General features: G+C 42.9%; 1 protein-coding gene across 1 annotated transcript in view; it reads left to right on the forward strand.

Annotated features, from left to right (window-relative positions):
• The first annotated feature begins 3000 nt into the window (after positions 1-3000).
• Positions 3001-23687, forward strand: part of alg2 (ALG2 alpha-1,3/1,6-mannosyltransferase) — a 74126-nt gene continuing 53439 nt past the window's right edge. The window contains exons 1-2 of the mRNA XM_052066105.1: positions 3001-3559; positions 7932-8000. The gene's annotated coding sequence lies outside the window, so the exon portion shown is untranslated. The remainder of the gene's footprint in view (positions 3560-7931; positions 8001-23687) is intronic.

The following is a 23687-nucleotide window of genomic DNA, read 5'->3' on the forward strand; positions in this document are numbered from 1 at the left end:
TTATTTTGTGGAAAGTAGTCTAAGTTTTTGTAAAAATGAAAAAGAGAAACACATGAGTGCTCAAAAGAGTGTCCGTTTCCGTCCCGTTGCGAGCGCCACTTTGCAAAGTGTGCACTTTGTTTATGCGCGCCGTCTGAGGGAAGAAAGTCAAATAGTGCATTTTATGTGGGCTCAGCCTCCACGAGAGCGCCTGGTATGCGCTACGTCAATGTGACGCCATGGGATAGGTGACGTCACTCCAAGTAGAACCCTCCCCTCTTTCTACACCGGTCTCTCTAAGCTGCTCGCCACAGAGACGCAGTAGCAGAGCGAGAGAAAGGGAGCCCAAGCCAGCTGGTTGGTTTGATGGATGCAGTTCGGGGAGACCCTCGCTGGTGGGCGGTAGGGCGAGACTGTGCTTACTTCTTTACACAAAGCTTCACATTCACTTCCAATGATCAGAGGTGGCTGTTCTCATTTTTTGTTAAAACACCCAGTATGACCTGACAGTATTACATTAGTAAAATAAGATAAGATAAGATAAGATAGCCTTTATTCGTCCCACACTGGGGAAATTTACAGCCTCCAGCAGCAAGAATGTATGTAGAAAGAAGAAAGGAGAAAGAGAAAAAAAACAACAAACATCTTTCAATTAAATACAATATGAACACAAATGGATAAATCGCAGTACTATTTACAATTTTCCTTCACATCATTTAATTATTATTATTATTATGATTGTTATGGATTAATATGGAGTAATAAAACAAACAAACAGTGACCGTCCCTCCCAAAACAAAACAAAACAAAACAAAGCAAAACAAAACTTCTTCTAGCACCATTTGGTGCCGCAAATTTTGATTTGTAAGAACACACCATGAGATAAGATAAGACACATCAACTCAAGGCTCGGGGGCCAGATGTAACCCGACACATCATTTTAGGTGGCCCGCGAAAGCAGATCATGTGTGTCAACTTCCTAGATCCTTTCTATAATCTGTACCGAAATGTCAAATTGTCATGTGGACTAAATAACGTTGAGATTTTGCAATAATTTTCTGACACTGATTAAACTCACTTGAACAATAAGTGAACAAACAACAAACAAACGGTTGACTGATTTCAAATCTAGTAATGCATCGATTTGTTTTGGACAATAATACGATGTGATGACTCAACATCAATTCAGCCCTCCAAGGGAAGTCATAACTCCAAAGTGGACAAAAATTAGTTTGACATCCCGGAGATAAGATGAGAAAACCTTTAGTTGTGGGGTGGTGTGACTGAAGAGGTGTCAATTACTCTTGTCTCGCAGTTGTGGGAACACTTACATACATAATTTTACCTGCTACTTAATGTTCGAGGGGTATTTCTGAAACTATGATGGAATATCTACCTCAGTTTGGCAAAGTTTGTTGTCTTTTCCCTTTATCCCCTCTCTCTAACAAAAAAGTGCAGACTCTGAAATGTAACCTAAGCACAAAAGTTGAATGTAAAAATACATTTTTACTCATGTACTGTATATTATACTGTTCACTCTTCACACAAAGCAGTTTGCCTCTTTTAATACCTCGCACAGTGTGTACTGTTTGTTTTTTTTTTTGGTGGTGATTTTCGAGATAAGAAAACAAAATTACTGGGCATGCTCTGAAAATGGCATATAAAATAGAAAATAGCAAAATATCTGCTAATATTGTGAATGGACTCATTTCATTAGACTTGTGATTTTTCAGATTAGGTGGAGAATTTACAAATGCCAAAGGCATGTGGTTTTTAGGCTTGCGCAGGACACTGTGTTTAGTATTCGCAACAAATCAGCGTTGGAGCCAGACACGTCAAACAATTCTCTGAAATACCAGAGATGGAGACTATCTTGCTTCTCCCAATCTAATGTGACATTGTCGTTAATGCTTCCTGGTTTATGTTCCTCCAAGTATAATTAGTTATGTGCAATCTATCCATCTGTCCATCGGTGCATCTCTTTTGTTTTTGTTTTCCAATGGCTTCTGGTCAGTTTTTTTTTTGTGGGTTGTAATGTAGCGCTTCGAGACAAGGTTATGCTGTTCCCAGATTGTCAGAACTCACAATTCTGCTGTCAAAGTAAACATGGTGAATCTGCATTTAACTGTTATGCTGCACGCAAATGGAATCAACTGTCAGCGGAAGTGAAGTCAGCCTCGAGTGTAAATGCTTTTTATTCCGAATTAATAATGTTCCTTTTTTTTCTCCATACCTTTGATGAATGTCTTGTCATCATTTTCATTCCTTTTAGTAATTTTAGAAACCATTTTATCTTTCTTTATTGACTTTTATGTATTTATTTTTTTTAACGTTTGATGTTCATGTGTTTAAATGTTGTCATTGTACGTCCCTTGAGTCAATTTGGTAAATATACTTTAGTTTTCCCCGCTTTGCTTCTAAATGTCGTTAACTTTTCTGTTTGTTAATGCTTTTAAGTGTTGCGTCTTTGACTTGAGTATGAAATGTGCCATGTAACTAATAGAATTCCCTTGCCTTGCTGTGGCTGAGCAGATAAAACACATAATCAAATAATTTGCTCTTTCAGGGATGGAACTGATACGTATTTCAGCATGTTAAGCATTTTCTCCAGTTCAAATCAGACTGTGGGTGAATTTGTGCATGGATGCTGGTATTAATGCGCAGGAAGGCATTGACGCACATGCCAAATTAAAGCAGCTCACTAAACCACCGGACTTGTGGTTCTTTGCCACGAGCAAAAATAGTAATTGTAAAATAAAATGCACCTAAACCAAAAATAATGTGAGCATTTTGGGCAAACGTGTGGTTAATTTTTGTATTGGGGGTGGGGGGTTGCGTGGAGTGAGGTCAAACAGGTCCAGCGGGCAGTTTTACACGACAAACATTAAATTAAAAAGCTGCTCAGAAGCCCCCTGATAAAAAAAAGAACAGAATCGTAGCATCCAATCACGAGGCGCGAAGTTTTCTGTGGGCGGGGAAAGCCTTGACGCACTGAGGCTCGTGATTGACGCAAGCTTTGTTGCTAATTTTAGCACCTGGCAGACGGAGGATGGAAGTTGAAAGGGAGTCCATTCATTGTACCGGGGCGGGCCCTACTATTTCAGCGGCGCAATTGTGAACCAGCCAAGCCAAATATAGTCGTAGACAGGTATTTTTAGCCTTACACCGTGTCCCCGTTTGCGTTCGACCAAGGCGAGACGGGATACCGGCTTGTAACCCCTCCAGAGTGAGCGCGGGCTCGCTTTTAAGTCACTTGATGTGACGCTGCCGCCACACGCACCAAAAGCAACTCGGCAAAAGCGAACCGAACAGCTGTCGAGAGTAAATCTCGCCACTTGTGAGTCTCTCTGACCGGGGACCGGTGCTGGGGAACGCGACTCGGTCCGTCGGGCACGTTACACGGCAGGTTTAGAAGCCGCGTACAGCGACTGCTTTTGCGGTTCCATTGTGGCCAGTGCTCCGTGGAGTGAAGCGGCAGTTAGGCTGCCTTCAGGTTGGGGGTGGTGGTGTGGTGTGGGGGAGTTCCGGATATTCGGCTTTGGGGGAAACTTCAACCTGAACTTGACATGCAACATTACAGGTGAATTTAATTTTAACTTTCATTTCCCCTGTCCATATTTTAACAAACACAAACAATGAACCTTATTACAATAAATACGATCGGGTTTATTTTACATACTTGTTTTGGTCTTATAAATTACGGAAAATAACGGTTGTTATGAAAGACAGTTACTTCGGTTAGAGTGCTGTCTTTTAAGAATTCACTGTCAACAAAATCCCACCAAACAAGAGTGGCACAAACGTGAGTCATTGTCATACGTCGTGTTGCAACAATGAAAACAAATGTATGCCTATCATTTCCGTTTATGTTCTGCACTTCTGAAGCACTGAACATACATACTATATAAACTACATAAAACATTCATATATATAGTACGCTCCATAATATCTCAATGTATCGACTGAAAATTGGACAAATACTTCAAGCTCCTCCCATGGCCATCTCAGTCCCCAGACCTCAACCCCATTGAAAACCTGTGGCGTGAGCCAAAGAGTAGAGCATTCAGTTCAGGACCCAGAGAGATTTAGAGAGATTGTGCAAAAAAGAATGGTCAAAGATCCTTCTTTCTGCATTCTGTGTTCCTTCTGAAACAGGAGGTTTGGAGCACTTTTGTTGTCAAAAGGGTCTTGTACTATGTATTAACATACATTTACACACATACATACATTATTTTATATATATACTTTCATAACTTTGCTGCTGTGAATCTGGAATTTCTCCATTGCGAGACTAATAAAGGTTTTCTTAATCTTAATATCTGGCTTGCTTATAATTGTGAAAAACATCATTTGATGTAAAAGTACATACATATACTGAGAGAGAGGGAGGAAATAAAAGAAGTGAAGCCTTTTTTTTCCTCCAAGTTTCAGCCTTTGAAAATTGCATTCTCTTACATCGTGAACTTGATTTATATTTCAGTGCTAATTTTGAGTGTCATCAGCAGGTTGCAACAGAGATACAGACACTGGAGGAGACACCGAAAGGCATAGAAGTGTATATCTGTATTTGGTAAGCTCCTTGTTAGAGAGCAACAAGTTGTGCGAAAAGAACTGATATTCATTAATTCATCTTCGGAGCCGCTTGATCCTCACTAGGGTCGCGGGGCCTGCTGGAGCCTATCCCAGCTGTCTTCGGGCAGTAGGCAGAGGACGCCCTGAATCGGTTGCCAGCCAATCGCAGGGCACTCAGAAACGAACAACCATTCACACTCACACTCACACCGAGGGACAATTTAGAGTGTTCAATCAGCCTGCCACGCAAGTTTTTGGAATGCGGGAGGAAACCGGAGCATCCGGAGAAAACCCACACAGGCCGGGGGAGAACATGCAAACTCCACACAGGGAGGCCGGAGCTGGAATCGAACCCGGTACCTCTGCACTGTGAAGCCGACGTGCTAACCTCTGGGCTACCGGGCCGCCAAGAACTGATATATTGAACATTTGTGCATGTGTCCTCTGTTAAGCGTGCTGGTAATGCATCCCAACCAAAGCGACAACAAGGCAATACAAGTGAGTTTGTAAAATGGAAACCACATTATCACTATATGGTGGTGTGCAAAGGGTGAGTATAGTGGGTCAGGGGCTCCGGGCATCCCCCCCACACCCCCTTCCAAAAAAAAGTCGACAACAATGAATATGTGACTGACAAAGAGTTCGGGGATATTTGGCTTTCGGATGAAATTTCAAGATGCACAGAAAATTACAGTGAACTTGAATTTAACTGTATCCAGATTTGATTGCACATACCCAGCTGATCAATGTTTTTGTACTTTTTGCACAACTTGATGTTCTCTTACAAGGAGCCGAATGGCAGAAGTCATAACCAGTGTTTGAAATGCGAATCGACCAATATATTTCCAAGAGTGCCCAATTCTATTGCCTTTCTGTGACGCTGTCAGTATGTCTGTATATCTGATGCAACCTATTGATGACACTTCTGTGACACTTGAAGGTAATTGACCACTTACCTCTGACAACATCCCTGTTTGAAGCCTTGCTAGTGTGATGTCCAATGGCCATGAGATGTTCCTTAATAAAATCTACCAGTACTTGCATTCCACCAAAGATTTAAGCATCTTTTGCGTTCTGCACTCTGAAGGATCTATTAAGGGCTTGCGCCCTGTGAAGGTGAAAAACTATCATGCCACATTTTGAGTTATTTCACAGCCACTGACAGTGACTGCTGACTGTCACTTGCCGACTTGGTCTCCTGGGCTGATTTGTGCAAACACATTGCCTATATACGCACACCGATGGCCCAACCGCTGTAAGTGTGTCCCTATTATAATATTAATGTGATGGCAGAATGTCAACATAAAATCATATTAATTGTGGAAAAAAAGTGCCAAAAGGACTTTATTCTTCACATCTGAGGAGCATTTCTAAATGCTGAATTGGGGCTTGGAATACTGAAGCTGTGATCACAAAGTGGTCATTGGCTGTGAGTTACAGATGAAAAAAAACTAATTAAAACGCGTGTGTGTATATATACTGTATATTGTATGTGTATATATCTATATAAATATACTGTATATCTATATTTAAAAAAAAAATATATATATGTATATACACACGCGTGTGTGTGTGTGTGTGATGCACTGCGTTGCTTGGCAACCTGTCTCGATTTGCACTGTATCCTAATTCAGCAGTTATGGGCACGATATTCTGATTAAATTGCGTTTATTGTATATGAATGCATACGCGCACATTTGGCTGGGGGGAGGCACCCCCGAGCTGCAACCCCAATGATGTTCAGTAGAAAATTGATTGATGGATGTCTTTATCTATGCCAAAGGACTTGATGAAAAGTGATTTGACTGCTGACAAGAAAAAGGTTTCTCACAACTGATGACCACCCTGTATGTTGACGCTTGCTTGACATGCTCGAAAATCACTGTTTGTCCGACGGCCAGATGAGTGAGAATTTCCTTCAGAATTAATATTTGCCGTTTGAATGGGCAATGAAAATTTCGCAAATACATGATGCATTCTCCTATATTGGCGAATATATATATATATATATATATATATATATATATATATTTTTTTTTAAACACACTGTGTATGAGTGCATATGTGCTTGTGATTTGCATTGGGCAGGGTCTTGGCCAGCTGCATTGTGAACACCTCACAACTGGGGCACACTTGACTCCAAATATGACAGTGCTATAAAATTGGGCATACACTGATGGAATACAACTAGAAAATTGCCCATCTTTTTAATCAGATGTATGACCATGACTACTTTGTGACTTGATTCGTCTCTCAGTACGGCATAGGCCTCGAGCACAAGTCTTTCTTTGATTTGCTCTGTTATTTTCTGCTTGCCTGAAGAGTTGTCAAGAATTTTCGGGGACATTTGAAGCATTTTTTTAAATGGTGGCTTTATTTGATAAAAGGCCCCTTTCATATTTGTTGTTACGTAGAGAAAGAACATTTGCCTAAGCATGATCCTGCATCAGTTCATGTTCCTTCCTCAGAAGCATGTCTCGGTCAAACAGTGTCAGACTTTGCTCGTGGAGCAGTAGTCTCGGCCGTCGATTGTTTTGTGTGCTTCAACTGGACCTTCTGTCGCTGCCTCGCCAGTAACCTCACCATGATGACGTGTAGATCCAGATTAGCCCGCTCTATTATGGTGCCAGACCTGTAGTAGAGTAATATGCGATTATGACCATGTCCTCTAAATAGAATCAAACGTGCCAGTCGTGAACAGTGTTCTCCTGCATTGAAAGTCAGTCAGGGGTTTTACATGCACACAATGCTTGTTTTGTTCACGTAAAAGCCATTGAGCTGATATGAAGAGGCTTGATCAAACTCCAGTTTGGATTTTACTTTATGTTCATTAAAAAAAAGGAACATTTGAAAGGGAATTTAACATTCCTAAATCGGGACAATCCAAATCCAACCTAATCCAGGTTTATTAAACCGTTCAATGAAAAACAACAATGGTGACAGGAGTGCTTGCGCAGTTCATTAAAAACACACAGGAACACATAAAATGTGAGTTTTTTTTGTAGGTAACATGATGTTTACAGTATTGCTTTTGCGCTCAACAACTTAAAATTCATCTGTTTTCTATGGCTCATGCCCCCATTAGGGTCACGGCTGAGCTGGCGCGTATCCCAACTGACTTTGGAGTGAGGGAAGTGGGGTACACCCCTGGACTGGTTGCCAGTAGCAGGGCACATACAGAGAAAAAAAATCATTCATGCTCGACTCCCACACACGAAGATCTTAAGTGTCACATTTTTGGAATTGGAGTCAGAACTGTGAGACAAACATGCCAAACCACGTGCTGACCATGCATAAAAATAAATGTTATTTTGTATTATATTTATATATTTTATTATATTTTCAAAATGATGCTCAATGATTGTTTTGTCTTCCTATAGGTCATTCAAAGTGGGTTTCATTCAAGGTTGGAGGAGCAGGATTAGGACTGCACTTCACTGAAAAGAATGGTAAGTCCATGTGTTGGTTCAGCATATTGTCAAAGACCACAAAAATACCCTTAAAGGGGAAGTCAAGTAAAAATTTGTCTTACAATAATATGTTGTAAGGCCCCCAACACACATCCTGATTATTATTGTAATTGTGCGATATTAAGCAGGACAATCCATCCATTTTTGTCCATCTTGCAGGGCAGCCATTTTGTCACTTGAAAATGACATCACAATTGCTTCGGAATTAGGTAATGACCAATCCAGGCTCACCTGTTTTCTGGGCTTGAGCCATGATTGGTTGTTATCTGAGGCCTTAGGCACTTGAAAATAGATAGGTTAGATACATTTGAGTCGACCTGTTTTGTTTCAGCTGTAATGCTTAGGTGCAGAATGACCTGGTCAGCCAGGAAGGTAGGTTTGCGTGCTGATTAATTTCCACCTGTTACATTTTCTAAGTCGCATCACTCATTGAGAAAGATGATGTACTGCGATCTTTTTTTTCTTAAGTATTAAAGCCTTTTCTCTTGTTGGGGACTCAGTTGGAGCACATACTTTGATGGACACAGCTGGCGGCAGCGACATTTCTAATTAATGACAGTGTGACTAATTGCATTTTTTTTCATTAAATAAGTTTGCGACTGAACAAGATTGTGCGGAGATGTGGTGATGTGATCACGCAGCAATAAGTGACAGCAATATGACATATCAACTTTTTTGGGGGGGTAACTCAAGCGAGATGGTTGTTTTTGATTTTCTGAGAAGTCCTACTTTTGGAGATGCCAGTATTTCATCCAGCAGTGATGTTATGTTCCGAATCAAGTGTCCTAGTAGTGCAAACCATTTCGGTTTAATTGCCACAAGGGATGCTTTTTAAATAGTATTTATTTATTTATTCATTCTTCATTCATTCATTTTTAACAACCAATTCCACACGATTGCTAGAGTTGTCAATGATCATCCCTATTAGTCCAAATTGCTGCATTGGTCAGAATGGGTTTGCTTGACTTTGGTCAGTGCAAAACAGTTCTCCCACACTAAGATGTGGGAGAACTGTTTTGCGCCTACATGCTATTCAGTCATGTCAGATTTATGGCTAAGACGGTTTCTTCCTTCTAACCAAGAGTCAGTTTGTGAGCCGTTCCAGCATCTTAGCGGCTTAACGACGGACACACAGCACCAAGATGCAGTGAACTCTGGTTTATCGCAGAGCGCAAGTGAAAAGTGATTGTGTCACTTTGAATGAGGCCTCTATGTGGTCTGGCCAAAGCGGGAGCACTCAGCACTCCGGTGACACCGGAGAGCGAGGAGAGCACAGACAGAGGCGGAGGGGGAAACAGAGGGAGGCTTTTATCTCAATGTCACCAAATCTGCTGCAACTGTACGTCAGAGTACAAGGAAGGGGAGGGCGTGCGGGGGAGGGGGTTGCCGGCGCGGTGGCAAACCGCTCAATGGTAGCATTCTTCCTTTTCCGTGGACGCACACACCCCGGGGGGATTCCCCCACCCGGGATTGCCCAAGTGGAGTAACGCAAGCCATCCCCGCCTTATCAGCCCAGTGCCCAAATACAGGAGAAAGGGGCGAGAAGTGTTTCCATGAGCCACGAGACAGGCGGACGTACGTACGGTACAGTATCCCAACTCCGGGCCATTCGTCGATGCTATCACATGTTTTGGCGCTTTTTCCGCACCAGTGTGCATTTCCATGCAGTAACGCAAAGCAGCATGTGCGTAATGTTCCGTCATCTTGCCCCACACTCCTTTGATGGCAGATTTATCACTTTTTTTATGGTTACGCTGGTAAACCGCATGAATCCGTTCGTCAACGGTTGTGTAACAGTTTGAGAGCAACCCAACCCCTTTTCTTCATGTGCACTTTACATTGTTTTTGCATACATGTGCACGTGAACAGGTTTATGAGTGTGTTGAAGTTTAGTCGCGCACGTTTTCCTCCATGCCGTGGATTCATTTGCATTATTCCAAAGAGTTTATTGAAGGTCATGCAATTTTTCCAATGGAGCAGACATCACCTTGCGTGCACATTTTGAAAATCGAGATTGTATCCACTGTTTCAAGTTCTGGAAAGAAAAAAAACAAAAACATTTAGGATATAAAGTAGAATATAGAGGCCATGATCGTGTAGTACTCTTCATTGTGGACGCAGCAATCCTGGTTCGAATCCTGGTCTCGGCATGTGCAAAGACCATAGTTGACTTCAAGGGCATCCCAGGGGTTAGCGCATCAACCTCACAGTGCAGAGGTACCAGGTTCAATTCCAGCTCTGGCTTCCCTATGTATTGTGGAGTTTGCATGTTCTCCCCGCAGCTTTGACTATCACGAAATTGTGTTGTCAGAAATGACAATATCGATGCCCATAACAATCAATCGTTTAGACCAATGAGGACTAATACGTACGTCTAGCCTGGCGATCTAATTTCACAATATGTGTTTGTGTTTTCGGAAGGTCTAATTTTTTGGTGGGTTACCAAAAAAAGGAACATGAAGGAATCTTGCTCTTGAGCAATAGTATCACATGGTTAGATGACACTGATGACCTTTACATTTGTTTAGTGTTATTATCAAACAACTTCAAGGGGGCACGGGATCGTGCTTAAATGTGACGAACAGTGAGTCACCACAGTGTAGATAGTTGTTTAAAGGCCGTTTTCAGGGAGACGTTAAAAAAGGGAACATGTGATATTGTTCTGTCGAAACGCAAAACTCACCCACCCACTGAGGAGGATGGTAGTCATTTTAAATGAAGTCTGACATTTGGTACACCTAATGCAGCAGTGAAGGGTTATTTAAGTTTGTGAATCGATTATGAGCTACTGTGAATATCAAAAGTCTGTTCAAAAACCAGGTTGTTGTGATATATTAAAAAAAACAACCCATCCGATCCTCGGCTGCAGAAGCTAGCTCTTGGGACATGGAATGTCACCTCTCTGGCAGGGAAGGAGCCCGAGCTGGTGTGTGAGGCAGAGAATTTCCGACTGGATATAGTCGGACTTGCCTCCACACACAGCCTGGGTTCTGGTACCAGTACTCTCGAGAGGGGTTGGACTCTCTTCCACTCTGGAGTTGCTCACGGTGAGAGGCGCAGAGCAGGTGTGGGCATACTCATTGCCCCCCGGCTCAGTGCCTGTACATTGGGGTTCACACCGGTAGACGAGAGGGTTGCCTCCCTCCGCCTTCGGGTGGGTGGACGGGTCCTGACTGTTGTTTGTGCATATGCACCAAACAGCAGCTCAGCATACCCACCCTTTTTGGAGTCCTTGGAGGGTGTGCTGGAGAGTACTCCTGCTGGGGACTCCATTGTTCTGCTGGGGGACTTCAATGCTCACGTGGGCAATGACAGTGATACCTGGAGGGGCGTGATTGGGAGGAACGGCCCCCCCGATCAAAACCCGAGTGGTGTTTTGTTATTGGACTTCTGTGCTCGCCACGGATTGTGCATAACGAACACCTTGTTCAAACATAAGGGTGTCCATATGTGCACTTGGCACCAGGACACCCTAGGCCGCAGTTCGATGATCGACTTTGTAGTTGTATCATCGGATTTGCGGCCGCATGTTCTGGACACTCGGGTGAAGAGAGGGGCGGAGCTGTCAACTGATCACCACCTGGTGGTGAGTAGGCTCCGATGGTGGGGGAAGATGCCGGTCCGTCCTGGCAGACCCAAACGTATAGTGAGGGTTTGTTGGGAGCGTCTGGCGGAATCCCCTGTCAGAAGGAGTTTCAACTCCCACCTCCGACAGAGCTTTTCCCATGTTCCGGGGGAGACGGGGGACATTGAGTCCGAGTGGACCATGTTCCGTGCCTCTATTGTTGAGGCGGCCAATCTGAGTTGTGGCCGTAAGGTGGTTGGTGCCTGTCGTGGCGGCAATCCTCGTACTCGCTGGTGGACACCAGCAGTAAGGGATGCCGTCAAGCTGAAGAAGGAGTCCTATCGAGCCTTTATGGCCTGTGGGACCCCAGAGGCAGCTGACGGGTATCGACTGGCCAAGCGGACCGCGGCTTCGGTGGTCGCCGAGGCAAAAACCCGAGCGTGGGAAGAGTTCGGTGAGGCCATGGAAGCCGACTTCCGGACGGCTTCGAGGAAATTCTGGTCCACCATCCGACGTCTCAGGAGGGGGAAGCAGTGCACCACTAACACTGTGTACAGTGGGGATGGGGCGCTGCTGACTTCGACTCGGGACGTTGTGAACCGGTGGGCAGAGTACTTCGAAGACCTCCTCAACTCCACCAACACGCCTTCCTTTGAGGAAGCAGAGCCTGGGGACTCTGAGGTGGGCTCTCCTATCTCTGTGGTTGAAGTCACCGATGTGGTTAAAAAGCTCCTCGGTGGCAGGGCCCCAGGGGTGGATGAGATCCGCCCAGAGTTCCTCAAGGTTCTGGATGTTGTGGGGCTGTCCTGGTTGACACGCCTCTGCAACATTGCGTGGTCAACAGGGAGAGTGCCTCTGGATTGGCAGACCGGGGTGGTAGTCCCTCTTCTTAAAAAGGGGGACCGGAGGGTGTGTTCCAACTACAGAGGGATCACACTCCTCAGCCTCCCTGGTAAGGTCTATTCAGGGGTGCTGGAGAGGAGGGTCCGTCAGGAAGTCGAGCCTCAGATTGAGGAGGAGCAATGTGGTTTTCGTCCCGGCCGTGGAACAGTGGACCAGCTCTACACCCTTAGCAGGGTCCTTGAGGGTATGTGGGAATTCGCCCAACCAGTCTACATGTGTTTTGTGGACTTGGAGAAGGCGTTTGACCGTGTCCCTCGGGGAGTTCTGTGGGGGGTGCTTCGTGGGTATGGCGTACCGAACCCCCTGATACGGGCTGTTCGGTCGCTATACCACCGATGTCAGAGTTTGGTTCGCATTGCCGGCAGTAAGTCGGAACCGTTTCCAGTGGGGGTAGGACTCCGCCAAGGCTGCCCTTTGTCGCCGATTCTGTTCATAACCTTTATGGACAGAATTTCTAGGCGCAGCCGAAGCGTTGAGGGAGTCTGTTTTGGGGGCCTCAGTATTACATCCCTGCTTTTTGCAGATGATGTGGTGCTGTTGGCTCCTTCAAACGGGGCTCTACAACTCTCACTGGAGCGTTTCGCAGCCGAGTGTGAAGCGGTTGGGATGAAAATCAGCACCTCCAAATCTGAAACCATGGTCCTCAGTCGGAAAAGGGTGGATTGCCCCCTCCGGGTCGGGGAGGAGATATTACCCCAAGTGGAAGAGTTTAAGTATCTTGGGGTCTTGTTCACGAGTGAGGGCAGGAGGGAGCGAGAGATCGACAGGCGGATCGGTGCAGCGTCTGCTGTGATGCGGACGTTGTATCGGTCTGTCGTGGTAAAGAAGGAGCTGAGCCAAAGGGCGAAGCTCTCAATTTACCGGTCGATCTACGTCCCAACCCTCATCTATGGCCACGAGCTATGGGTCGTGACCGAAAGAACGAGATCCCGGATACAAGCGGCCGAAATGAGTTTTCTCCGCAGGGTGTCCGGGCTCTCCCTTAGAGATAAGGTGAGGAGCTCGGTCATCCGGGAGGGGCTCAGAGTCGAGCCGCTTCTCCTCCACATCGAGAGGAGCCAGATGAGGTGGCTTGGGCATCTGATTCGGATGCCTCCTGAGCGCCTCCCTGGTGAGGTGTTCCGGGCATGTCCCACCGGGAGGAGACCCCGAGGAAGACCCAGGACACGCTGGAGAGACTACGTCACCCAGCTGGCTTGGGAACGCCTCGGAATCCCCCGAGGAGAGCTGGAAGAAGTAGCTAGGGAGAGGGAAGTCTGGGCTTCCCTGCTAAAGCTGTTGCCCCCGCGACCCGGCCCCGGATAAGCGGTAGATGATGGATGGATGGATGGATGGACCCATCCCCCCCCAAAAAACCCAACCCATTTTCCACCAGTGTCACTTGCAACCTGTGGTAACTCAAGTGGTTTAAAAAAAAAGTTTAAAGAGAGAAACCAACCACAGAATGATGTGGCTGCACAATTGTGCAGACTTACTTTGAACTGAGCTTTCGGACTGCAACTAATGATAATTGAAATAATTAATCTCTCGATTATTCTGTCCATTTAATCGATCAGTCTGATTCCCAAAAAATCATGTTTAAATTTCCAATCCTTTATTCCTAAACAGGACATTGCAGAAAATGCAATAAATATTATTTTTTTAAATTATTAATTAAAACATCAGAAAATAGGCCAACATGTTAGTAAAGTAATAAAATAAAATGAAGTAACAGCAAATGTTTTATTCTTATTTAAGACAAAGATAATTAGTTTGCTTTAAAGGAGGACTACAGAATTTAAATATTTACTGGCGAGAAACTGAAATTTCAAGCATTTTGACAGTTTGAGAAAAAAAAGGATATACCGGTAATTTATCGACTAATTTGACAATGATTATTTGTTGATTGATCGATTAATTGTGGCACATCTACTGCAGATGTGGCTTGCTTCAGAATTAACTAATCACTTTCAATCTATGTTCAATGGTGGTTGACATGCACACTAGCTATCATTTTGAATGCTTCTGATTTCCACCAAATAAAATCCAGCTCCTATTTGGTGACTGGCTTTTGGTGACATTTTGTAAAATCTTACAACAAAAGTCGTGGGCCACAGAGCTTCCACATGATCACAATGATCTAATTTTTTAAAGGTATCAGTCAGGAGGAGAGTACAAAAGAAGTTCCAAAGTGTTAAATATCCCAAGGAACACAGTGGAGACAGACGTCATCAGGTGAAGAAATGCTAACACTGCCCAGGGCTAGATTTCCCTCCAAAATGGATGAAAAGAAGAGAGGAAAATTGGTCAGGAAGTCTGGCAAGTAGCGGACAGCAACACTGAAAAAGCTGCAGGAACTTTTCGCAAGTGCTGACTGTTTTGTACATGTGACAACAATCTCCCGTCTTCTCCATATGTTGGGACTATGGGGTAGGGTGGAAACATGATAGATAGCCATTTCAAAGTCCCGGATTCACGTAATTCTTTTTCCATTTGCCGATTTTGCTTCCAACGAACACCTTTATAACGTAAAATCCATTATAACGACCATATTATTCACAACATACTGAAGAATAAAGTAAACGGCTTTAAGGGCGCAGCACATCTTGACCTGGAGAAGGCACTTTTCATTTTCTGACTGAATCTTTTCTTCATACTGTATACACAAATTTGTAATTGACATGTTTATACTGTATTACATGTTCATGTTTGGACATCTAGAACTATTCATACTGAATGATACATCGTAGTTGACGGCCTTTTGATTGGAAATGGTTACTACGACCGACCGTTATAACATACAGATTCGTTCTGTCCCTTGAGGTATGTTGTAAAAAGGTTCAACTGTATACACGTGAGGAAAAGTGGTATGGTCCGATGGAACAAGGTGGAACATTTTGGCCATAATACTAATAAGACACCCACATTTCCCCGCCCCATAAAAAACTATAAAAACTCCCCAAAATAAACAGTATGGTGGTGGCAGCAGTATAGGGCTATTTTTCTTCATGTGGAATTTACATAAGGTGGAGGGAATTAAAAACAGTTCAAAATACCAGTTTTCACACAAAACTTTCAGGCTTCTGCGAGAGAGCAAATAAGAATGTCAGGAAAAGCCTCCTCGAATATCTGAATTTGATTTGGGTAAATCCGAGGCACATTTAAAATGTTGGCAGGTGTGTGCTGACTCCCGGTTAAAATGAGTTTGAGTGCAACTGGTAAATTCTGGATGCAGTCACGTGCCCAGTCATTAGAGGGTGTGTACGCGTGTGCAAACACATCATCTCGGTTGTTAATTTTTACTTGCCCTCTTAAAGTAATTGTTTTCAGTTGAATGGGTTGGGCAGTTTGCAAATCACGCTACAGTAATTGTGGGGGAAACCTGGGAAGTGATTTTGATGTGATTTGTTTTTGATCTTGATGTCATTTTCTAATACCCCCGCCCCCCCAAAAATATATATTTGAACAGCTGTGCGTCGACACTTTACATTCACTGTGTATGTTTGAGCTTCTGCAAGCCCGAGACTCTCCCCTGCAGCCATCAGAGGACATTTGTGAATTCAGAAGGAGCATATCTCAGATCAGTTCACCACAGCTCATTCCACTCCCCCCGGCTCCAGCCAAACATTGTAATCATAGAACTGGCTTATCTTGTTGAGAACAGCGAAAGGATTTTCAGTGTCATTATTTAACTCGGCACATGGTATCCAACACAAAAGAATGTTTGTCTTCTATAAAACAATGTATAGACGCTAAGTGTAGAACTGTTTGATCCTGTAATTCCAAGTAATGTCATGACTGTGTGGAACAAGCAAAGCTATCCCTGACCACTCTTTCCTGCCCCACTCTGAACTGGACTGTCCTACAATATAAAAGAAACGGACCAGACTATTGTAACCATCCTCTGTGGTGTGATTTGAACTCAGAGTTATCAGTTTGTGTTTCAGTTTTTCTGTTACTAGTATACATTCGTTTACTACTGTGTTGTCTGCCACTGCCGACAAAGTACTTTGTGCCGTGTTTAAATACCAGTACTTGAGATGAGATCGCAACACGAGCCCAAAACTGTTCCTCTTCCTTACGCTTTTGAAAAATGGATGACTTTTTTTTTTTTGGTCAGAGTTTCATGAAACTACTTGACTAACTTCCCGAGAAAGACCCTCTTGTATGTTATTGATCTTAGAAAACAAATCATGAATTCCCCCTTACTCAATAAAAGAAACTCAGAGAGGTGTTCGTTAAAAAAATAAAATAAAATAAAAACGGAGTCAAGTGCAACAATGAACCAAGACCTATCTTAGATTTTTTTTAACAACCTGCAGTCCTGGATATGCTGTGGTAAAACCGGATGTCATTTTTCATCCCAAGCATAGCTTGGTGGGGTGTCTTTGTATGTGAGCCTCAAAACAGTCACTGAAACCACTCAAAGACACATCCTTCTTTCTTCTCGACAAGTTTGACAAGTAGTTAGCATATCAGTACAGTTGCATTCAGTTGATTACCGGCTTGGGTAATTACAAGTCTCCACCATGTAATTATCACATTCCAATATGTCTTACATCATAAGCGCCATGGTTTTATTTTCATTTTGGATGACAAAATGCCGCTTCCTGAGGAGCAGGAAAAACAGCAACCATCACTTCAACTTTGCTGTTGAGTAATATATACAGTAGTAAGCACTGTTGAAAAGTGTTTTCCGCTAAATACAAAACCTGATGATCGAAACTCCTTCCAACAATTCAGTGTTATATTTTCGTCATTTCATTATGGAATAGTGACTTTGAAAATTTTATCTGCATATCCATATTGGTGTTTTCCGATGGCCGAGACTGATTTCAAACTGGCTTAACTTCAGACAATTGTTTATTCATGTGTTTCAATCTTCAATTAAATTAATGAGATGATGCTGAGACTTGGAGCTCTTGAGACATTTTGTTTTAACTTCAAATAAAGCTAAATGAAAGTGGAACTTTTCAGTTAAATTCACATTTTGGAAAACTATATTTGCTGTAGAAGACTTTAGGGAGCTTATTTGTTTAAGCTTTCTAAGACATGCTAAAGAGACCGGGGAGCTCCCTGCACTTTTTGTTGGAATGACTATTGTCTTAAGCCAAAATAAATAATAATCATAATAATAATAATAATAATAGATTTTATTTATAAGCGCATTTCAAGACACCCAAGGACACTTTACAATAACAAAAAACACAAAACAATACGGGTAAATAAAATAAAATAAAATCGGAAAAGTTGTTTAATGAACATATTTAAAGGCAATTAAACAAAGTGGTAATTTGTATTTTTAAAAATTCAAATGCCAATATTTTCCCCCTTACTGCAAATGAATATCGGTGAGCAACACCCCCCCACCCCAATCCCTGGCTGGTATTTGGAACTGTTCATAATTCACCTTACCTTGACTAAAGCCCCAGCTGATGAAAAAAAAGCCACGAAGCATGATGTTGCCGTCACCATGCTTCACTCATATGTATGATTTTGTGTTTGTGGTGAGAGTTACACCAAATATGCCTTTTGGAGAAATGTTCAAACTTGGTTTTATTAGACATTTCCGTCATACGCTCGGAAGATTTCAAGCGTTTTTTTCTCTTTCTTTATAAGATAATGCTTCCATTTCACCACCCTATTCCACAGTCTAGATATCCATATAAAGAAGATGGGAGGTTGTGGTAAACAGACAGTATTTGCCAGAAATTCCTGCAGCTTCTTTAATGTTGTTTTCCTGCCTCTTGGCAACTGCCTTTATGAGTTTTTTGGATGAATCTCTTGTTCTGGGCTCTGTCTCTGTTGTAACACATTTTCTCCACTTGATAATAATGTCTTGTCAGTGAACCATGGTATATTTAAAGCCTTGCATTTTTTAACACACCTTTGACTGATACCTTTGAACCTTGATGACGCTGTGGGACTATGAAAAGCTTCGTGTGTGCTAACTCCAATTTAACATGAGTTTGAATATGATTGGTTAGCTCCAAACAGCCACTTTGCCAGTTCTAAGGGTGTGCACACTTGTGCTGAAATAATTGGTGAGGTAATTCTCTTCTGAAATCAGGTCTCGAGAGGCTCACTGATGTCTCCTTAGACAATCTGTCACTGGTTCAAACGCCAAAGCCTTGTATGATCCGAGAGACTTAAGAAATACAAATATAATAATAATAATAATAGATTCTGGAATTGTGGACATTAGACTTAACGTTCAGATTTATGTATGAGCAAAAATTGTTGTGTGTATTAAACAGCACTCTTATGATTCCGAGATCAATAACTACTTAAATCTGAAAGTTGCTTTAAAATTGCTTCCCGAGACCAATGCACTAGTTAGATAACATTTGTCTGGAATCGAGACAAAATATAAATATACTTGAAATTAAAATAAAGGAATAACTGTATTTGTCTCTCAATTTTGACACTTGAATGTCACTTAAAGTCACTCATTTTTTGGACATCTCTGACCTGCATTTGGAAACGTAAACCTGTGGAAGCAGTCTCTGCCCCTGCGGGTTTCATTATGAACCTTCCAGAAACTCTTTAGTGTGGAATCATCCATCCATCCATTTTCCGAACCGCTTGATCCTCACTAGGGTCGCGGGGGGTGCTGGAGCCTATCCCAGCCGTCTTCGGGCAGTAGGCGGGGGACACCCTGAATCAGTTGCCAGCCAATCGCAGGGCACACAGAGACGAACAAGCATCCACGCCCACACTCACACCTAGGGACAATTTAGAGCAGCCAATCAGCCTGCCATGCATGTTTTTGGAATGTGGGAGGAAATCGGAGCACCCAGAGAAAACCCACGCAGGCCCGGGGAGAACATGCAAACTCCAAACAGGGAGGCCGCAGCTGGAATCGAACCCGGTACCTCTGCACTATGAAGCGGACGTGCTAACCACTGGACTACCGGGCCGCCCAGTGTGTAAAATAATAATAATAATAATTCCATACCAACGATAGTCCAGGATGGAGGAGTGCCACTCATTTCTACTGATTTTCAGCCAGCTGCATACCTGCGTATCGAGCACTTATCTTGCCACTCCCCATGACTCTAACCGCTCACTTATTTAGTGGGAATGCAATGGCCATAGAAGCAGTCTTAAGTTGTTGCTGGCGTCCAATGTTTGCAAGGAATACCAATTTTCATCAGTATAAAAAATTTAAATGAGGTTTGATCGTTTTTTTGTGTTGGGATCAAAAAGAAACATACTTTTGTATTGCTTTTAAAGAGGAAGTCAACCACATTTTTCTTCTTTACAATAATATGTTCTATGCGCCTCCACTAGTCTCAACACGGCATTCTGATTAATATTGTAATGACCAATCATGGCTCATCTGTTTTCTGAAGATGAGCCATGATTGGTTGTTACATGAGCCCTGAGCAACTGTGATGTCATTTTCAGTCGGCAGCAAGTGGCAAAACGGCTGCCCTCTGAGATGGATAAAAATGGGTGATCTTTGCTGCTTAAATCATACCCCACAAACGCAATATTCATCAGACTGCCGTGTTTGGACTCGTAGGGCTGCGTAGAACTTAGTGTTGTAAAGAAAATTTGGGGGATGACTTCCCCTTGAACACTGTGAAGTTAGGATCAACATAGTAAGTTAATTGCCGACTCGTCACTGCTAGGACGAGCTGCTAGGGTGGATTGTGTTACTAAGACTCAGTGTTGAGGTACTACGAGACACGGCAGACCAGTGCTAGCTTGTTCGTGCTTAAAATGACTCACAAATAATCAAATTTGATTTGGCATCTTCCATCGTGGCACATGACTGGAAGCAAAAGTGCAACGCTTTTTGGCTTGGCTGAGTTCCAGTTTGATTCCATTGATCAAATAGGCGTTACCAGGAAGAAATATATATTAATTTTTTAGAACCTTATTACTAAGCAAATCAAACAAACCATATGTGAGGAAGAGTTGCACACATTGTTAATGAATTAAAACCTTTGAATTTCCAGAAATGGTGTATACATGTACACCTATCCAATTTTCTCTACCACTTAATGTATTGTCATTAGTGTCACTGTTGAGCTGTCGCCTATCACAGCTATACACAATCAACCATTCACACTTACATTCCCACCTGTGGACTATCAAGAATCTTCACTGAATCTTAACATGCATGATTTTGGAATGTGAGAGGGAGCCGGAGTACCCTGAGAAAACCTTGTTATTCATCCATTTTCATTAGACAGAATCATTCATCCATCCATCTTCTTATCCGATTTATCCTCACAAGGGTCACGGTGCGTGCTGGAGCGTCTTCGGGCAGTAAGCGGGAGACACCCTGAACCGGTTGCCAGCTAATCGCAGGGCACACAGAGATGAATAACCATCCGCGCTCACACTCACACCTAGGGACAATTTAGAGTGTTCCATTAACCTGCCATGCATGTTTTTTGGAATGTGGGAGGAAACCGGAGTCCCTGGAGAAAACCCACGCAGGCACCGCGGTGGAGAACATGCAAACTCCACACAGGAAGGCCGGAGCTGGAATTTGACAGAATCACCCGTCCATAAATTTCGAAAGCTCTTGTCCTCATTAGGGTTGTGGGTGAGCTAGAACCTACCCCAGTTGACTTTGGCCGAGCGTGGTTCTTTCTATGTCAATTTCTAGAATAGCTGTACTACACTCAGGTTTTTGCAGGTCAGCCCTTGTAACCACAACTCTCCTCCACCTCACCGCACCACTCGCCTGACTCCTTACTCTTGTCTAGTTATCGCAGGGAAGGCTGGGTTGACCTCTCTTTAAACCTTCCATTCACCCCTTCCTCTGCGCACTCTTTCCTTTTTCCCTGTCTTTTGTTTCTCCTACTCCTGGTCCTTCTCTCCGTGAAGGGGAACTTCCACTGCAGTCTCGCATCCAGGAACAGGCTTCCACTGTGGAAACAGCCACATAATACCACTCAAGTGTACTTTCCAAACGGGGGCTCCCCCCCTCCTCCCCACCCCATTTACAGATGGGTGAATAAATGCCCCCGGACATTATTATGCCGAAGTACGGTATGTACTGTCCAACAATGATTCAGGACCACCCAAATAAAAAGCATCTGTTTAATGTTCAAATCTCGCATCCTCTCCATTGACTGAATTCAGCTTCCAGTGAGCAGCCAAACAGTATACATTGCAGAGGTCTGTATTTCACCACCTTGTGTTCTTTCTGATCCCTCGATGGTTAACCACCTCTGAGCATTGATGGATTGTGCAGAACACACACTTGCAAACACAATGCACAGAAAAAAGCCATAAGGCAACAACAACAAAATTGGGACTACTTGAAGTTACCAGAAGTTATTGCTTAGTTTTGCTTTCATGTGGCCAAAACACAGACAGGAAGCGAAAAAGGAAGAGGGTCCAGTATAGCTGGCGTCGCACCGATTCCTCACACCTCCAAAACGACCACTTCCCCCTCAAAACGGCATATTTCTTCAACCATTAAATTAACATTGTCAACGCCGTTTATCAAAACTTTAGATTGGTCAAAACATTTGCAGTTGTGGGGATTGACCATTACAGCAGATTTGCGAAGAAATATGAAATGTTCCCCGATTGGGACATGATGTTTCGTCCTGACGTCCAATTTTGCGGCTGCCACCGCGTATAATGTGGGCTTGTGAGAAGATTTTCTGTGGGGCTTGTGTGTCTATGCAACCTTTTGTCCATTCATCCAGAAGAGCATTTGGACAGCCTTGTTGGAACAGAATAGGTCCTTCCCTGAAACAAAGCTGGATGTACTGCACTGAGGACATATTGTGCATCCAAATACTTGATGTGCTATTTTATGCTTGTGATTTCAACATTTTTGGCATCTTGAAGATTGTCGGTGTATCGCTTCTTGGAAAAGTACAGTATGCTGACATTTTGTGAGTTTAAATTGTGGTGCTTGTGAACAAAACCGTTTTTTTGAAGTCTTAGATGTTATGTGAGCTTGCTTTGTATGCATCTTGCCGCAAGGTTGGACTTGACGCGATGATGCTCTGTCACAACCACTATTCATTGGATTTTGTGTATAATTGTGCCTAAGCGGCAAGAATTTCTGAGTACTTGTGACATGTCTAGGAAAGGAAATATTCATTTCCTATGCTCTTAGGGTAAACATTAAAGTAGCCGTTTAACACAAAGTAATTATTTGTAACCTTTTTTTATGAAGGGGGGGAATGTCGGCCATTCATCACGAGCATGGGCCACTTTTGTAGTTTATCAGGCCATTCATCACTAGCATGAGCCACTTTTGTCGTTTACGCTAAGGCCCGTAGGTTGATTCATCCTCAACAAGCTAAGTCATAGATGTTCAAAGTGTCTTGTGTCATGAGTCCCTCCTCTATTGTGAACTTAAATTCCTCCTGTCAAGGCAGGGGAATTGTGAAAACTCCTTGGGAATGGGTTCCATGGAATGTCTGGGCAAGATTCCTTCCGTCTTTTCCCCAGTGGACTTGACTCTTGGTGTACTGTAAGGTCATCAGTGCGATTTATGAAAATGGACCACAGAACTGTCAGCTGAAACACCAACGTAAGAATGTTAGTGTTTTTTAAACTTTCTTTTATTTTCTTTAACTAGATTGAATGGGTAAAATATTGGGATGTCCGAATAACACATTTTTTGTCACCCGGGTCCGAGTCTCTTTTAAGGATTTGCCGATACCTTGGCAATCCAAAACATATTTTTTACACAGAAAACCTTTTCATTTTTTTTATTGAACACTCAGGCCTAAAACAGTACTGCATTTTTAATATTGGTCATGATTTTGTTATCAGGATTATAATAGTTTTAGATTTTTCATTTTAGTCTTTCATTTTGATTTTTTTTTTGGGGGGGGGGTAGTTTTCATTATTTCAACACCAGGTTTGTTAGTTTTAGTGAATTAAAATTTTTCATAAATGCTGTTTTAGTTTAATTTTTATTAGTTGTAGTTTTCGCAACGGCTATTTCAGTTTTACTTTCAGACATTTCATAATTTTTGTTTACGATATTAACCTTGGGTGATACTTGTTAGTAATTTTTTTTAGGTTGTGCTTCGTGTAAAAAGTTGGAGAATCCCTGTTATAGGCCACAAAAATATGTAATCCAGGGTCACCGTGGCAACAACAGAGGCTCCTTATTACAAGACACTGTATCGTCACGGGGATTAGGAAACTGTTATTTTAGGAAGAAAATTGTGTATGTCTGTATGATAAGTCATTTTCTGCTTTGCCACTTGGACTTCTTGGTT

This window comes from Hippocampus zosterae, chromosome 5 (genome assembly GCF_025434085.1).
Source record: "Hippocampus zosterae strain Florida chromosome 5, ASM2543408v3, whole genome shotgun sequence".
Classification (NCBI taxonomy): Eukaryota; Metazoa; Chordata; class Actinopteri; order Syngnathiformes; family Syngnathidae; genus Hippocampus; species Hippocampus zosterae.